The following is a 4,589-nucleotide window of genomic DNA, read 5'->3' on the forward strand; positions in this document are numbered from 1 at the left end:
CACAATAAAGCGAAAACAGTTTTTGCAGATTTTGCTACAAATTAAACAAATACCTTATTTAACATTAGCTATTCAGAAACAAATTTGCTATGATGCTTGAAAGTGAAATCAGGGCACCCTGTTTTCCACTGATAATTTCTTGATGTTTCTACAACTTGATTGGAGTCCACCTGTGTCAAATTCAATTGACTTTGTACAGTGATTCTGAAAGGGTACACACCTGTCTTTATAAGGTCCAACAGTTGACAGTGTATGTCAGAGCAAAAACCAAGCCAAGGTTTGAAGGAATTGTTGTAGATCCCAGGAGACAGGATTGTTTCAAAGCACAGATCTGGGAAAAAGGTACCAAAACATTTCTGCGCAGGCATTGACAGGGACCCAAGAACACAGTGGCCTCCATCATTTCTTAAATTTTGAAGAAGTCTGAACCACCAAGACTCTTCCTAGAGCCAGCCACTAGGCCAAACTGAGCAATCCGGGGAAAGGCCTTGGCCAGGAAGGTGAAGCTGATGGTCACTTTGACAGAGCTCCAGAGTTTCTCTGTGGATATGAGGAGAACCCTTTCCAGAAGACAGGCCATCTCTGCAGTACTCCAACAAAATCAGGCCTAATAGGTTAGAGGACCAGAGGGAAGCCACTCCTCAAAGCACATGGACACCACCACTTTGGAGTTTGTCAAAAAGGCACTCTAAAGGACTCGCAAGATTCTATGGTTCTCGAGTTGGACTGTCTGGCTTGAATGGACAAGCCGTCAAGTCTGAAGGAAACAGCTAACCTCATCACCTGGCCTATACATCCCTACGGTGAAGACCATGTGGTGGCAGCATCATGTTTTTCAGTGCAGGGACTGTGGGAGACTAGTCAGGAGAGGGAAAGATGAACGGAGTAAAGTACAAAGAAATCCTTGATGAAAACCTGCTCCAGAGCGCTCAGGACCTCAGACTGGGGAGAAGGCTTACCTTCCAACAGGACAACGACCCTAAACACAGCCAAGACAACGCAGGAGTGGCTTCGGGCCAAGTCTCTGAATGTCCTTGAGTGGCCCAGCCAGAGCCCGGACTTAAACACGATCTAACATCTCTGGAGAGACCTGAAAATAGCTGTGCAGCGACACTCCCCATCCAACCTGACAGAATTTGAGAAGATCTGCAGAGAAGAATGGGAGAAACTCCCCAAATACAGGATTTCCAAGCTTATAGCCATACCCAAGAAGACTTGAGGCTGTATTTGCTGCCAAAAGTGCTTCAAAGTACTGAGTAAAGGGTCTGAATACCTAGATATTTTTTGCAAATTAAAAAAACACAACCTGTTTTTGCTTTGGCATTATGGGGTATTTTGTGTAGATAAATGAGGCTGTAACAAATTGTGGATGAGGTTAAGGGGTCTGAAGTTTCCAAATGCACTGTACATGTAAAAATAAATGTTTTATTTCAAACCTACAAAGAGGAAAATGTGTGCTGTGACAGGCTGGTGGACTTGCCTTTAATGAACATGGAAATWATTTTTTGCTTTGCCTTTTGAAGGGGCAAGCAGCAGTTAAATTCTATTTTTTTTTACTTATAAATTAATCGTTAACCTATATTGGTGTTCATATTACTAACTGCAGTGCAATGGAGCTCCTTGTAAAAATGCTGCTGAAATCTGAATATTTGAGGGACATGCCAGTATTAAGTACATGGCCATGTTCTGAATGTTTGTAGATTGATTTGAAGAACTTTTCTACAAAAAGGGCTCACTGAAAATTAGCGCGGTAGAATTTACCCATATTCAAGTTCATTTTTCTAAATGAAAATCAAGGAAAATACTTGAATGGTTAGCTGGGTAACTTAATGATCCTGCTTTATGGCACAGCCAACAGGTTGGGAACTAATGTCCTGCACAGTAGACATAAAAAAACTCCACTCCATGGTTCTGAAAGCTAGGCTGTGGTAAAAAGCAWGAAGCAAATAAAGATTGTGTTGTATGGGAGGGCAGTTAACCAATAGGAACGAGATGCAGGTTTCATTGTACAAAGACAGACAAAAAGGTAAATACCCAAAAAGACTAGTCAACTTTGATTAGAAACATTCAAAGCTCTCCACAAGCATGCAAATMATGTTCTCCATGGAAATAAAATACAAGCAACCTTCACAATGGTAAAATATAGCAACAGTGCATTAGGAAATGTATTCAACCTCACCTTTGCCTTGAATTGTAAAAATGCATTTTCATTGATGTACACAACTAGCTAAAATTTAAGTGAGAATTTTTTAATTAAACAAAAAAAAACATGTCTTGACGTAAGTAATTGCGACCACTTTACAGTACTTTTGGAAAAATTGGCATTCATCTGTGAAGTTTAAAACTTCTCATACCCCTGATGTCAAATAAAGTAACAAGCAATTTAGTTCAACTAGCTATATAAACACTAAGAACATTTTAAAATGATATATATAGTAAATGTCAGGATCTAACACAGAKATCCCCCCAGGTCATGCAGCTGTCCTCGTTRATGGTMACYTGAATGACATGGTCTTGGTTCAGCCCGCCAGCATCAGTGACCCTCAGATTAATGTAGAAGTTTCTCTGCTCCCTCATGGCCTTGAATGTCAATTCAACCACAGTTCCTGGGACAGGAGAAANCTAAAGGACTCTCAAGATTCTATGGTCTGATGAAACCAAGATTGAACTGTTTGGCTTGAATGACAAGCGTCAAGTCTGAAGGAAACCAGGCACCGCTCATCACATGGCCTATACCATCCCTACGGTGAAGCATGGTGGTGGCAGAATCATGTTTTTCAGTGGCAGGGACTGGGAGACTAGTCAGGAGAGGGAAAGATGAACGGAGTAAAGTACAGAGAGATCCTTGATGAAAACCTGTTCCAGAGCACTCAGGATCTCAGACTGGGGAGAAGGCTTACCTTCCAACAGGACAATGACCCTAAACACAGCCAAGACAACGCAGGAGTGGCTTCGGGCCAAGTCTCTGAATGTCCTTGAGGGGCCCAGCCAGAGCCCAGACTTGAACACGATCTAACATCTCTGGAGAGACCTGAAAATAGCTGTGCAGCGACACTCCCCACCCAACCTGACAGAATTTGAGAAGAATGGGAGAAACTCCCCAAATACAGGTTTTCCAAGCTTATAGCCATACCCAAGAAGACTCGAGGCTGTATTTGCTGCCAAAGTTTCTTCAACAAAGTTTTGAGTAAATGGTCTGAATACTTATGAAAATGTGAAATTTCAGGCTTTTTATTTTTTAATAAATGTGCTAAAAATTCTAACCCATTTTTTGCTTTGTCATTATGGGGTATTGTGTGTAGACCGATAAGAAGAAAAAAATATTTAATACATTTTAGTATAAGGCTGTAACATAGCAAAAAGTGAAGAGGTCTGAATACACTGTACCTATAACTGGGCTAATAACTCGCAAAGAATATCAACAAATGTGCACACCCATGGCTCGGTGTTCTGATCCGAACAGCATATTCACTCCAGGGTAATTGAAAGACGCTTGTGGGATACCCACCAATAGAATTGTACTCCGTTGTGATCTGGCTCTGTCTAAAACAAGACCATAGACTCAATCTTCCAAAGTTAGGTTTTATTTTTTTTGCATTCAAAATGTTGATTCGATCCCAGAGAAACTTTGATCTATAAAGTGCAAACTTATGGGGCGAACTCAGTGACGTTCAATCTCTTGCGCACATTTAGAGGGAACATTGCAGTCAATACATCTGTTTTCTTTCTTTGTTAATTCATTAGAACATGTTATATTTTGTCTTTCATTTTAAGTGTGTAGCTGTTTGTGCACATCAGTGAAAATAAAATGGACATTTGATTATTTCTGCACATGAAATTTAGGCAAGAAAGCAAAAACTGGGTGTGAAAAATTTCACTTGGGCACTGTTGATATAATTGACCATTGTTGTGAAGGTTGCTTGGTTATCATTTGCATGCTTGCAGAGAACAAAGTCTTTTTGGTTCATTCTCACCTTTTGTCTCTGTCTTTGTACAATGAAACCTGCGTCTCGATCCTATTGGTTAACTGCTCTCCATTCAACACACAATCTTGATTTGCTTCTTGCCTTTTGCTATAGCCTAGTCTTTCAGAACCATGGAGAGTGAAAATTGTTCCCGAAAGCAGACTCATGAATTAAGTTAACCAGCTAACCTTTCAGATATATTTACTTATTCTCACATTCATTTAAAACACGAGGCTTGAATATGGGTTGTTGGTTATCAAGTAAATGATATAACTCCAATTTTTGTACCCTATAATTCTCAAAAACATGAATTTATTACAAGAGACAAAAACACAGTAAAAAGTCTGATTGCAGTAAAATCAGAGTTGATATACTGTGTGTGGAATATACAGCACAGAAGCAGAATATGACCGTACTCCACAGATCTGATAAGGGCAGTGAACAAACTGGTCATCCACTGAATGCCATCCGCATCGACACATTGATGCCATCTCCCACAGAGATTCTATATAAACTGTACAGTATTTCATCTCCATTGGAACTGATCTGAGTGAGAGAGGGAGTAGATCCCAAGTGCCATCCCAGATAGTTAGCTGATGGGACCATGGGAACCTCTTCCCCACC

This window comes from Salvelinus sp. IW2-2015, linkage group LG26 (genome assembly GCF_002910315.2).
Source record: "Salvelinus sp. IW2-2015 linkage group LG26, ASM291031v2, whole genome shotgun sequence".
NCBI classification, from domain to species: Eukaryota; Metazoa; Chordata; class Actinopteri; order Salmoniformes; family Salmonidae; genus Salvelinus; species Salvelinus sp. IW2-2015.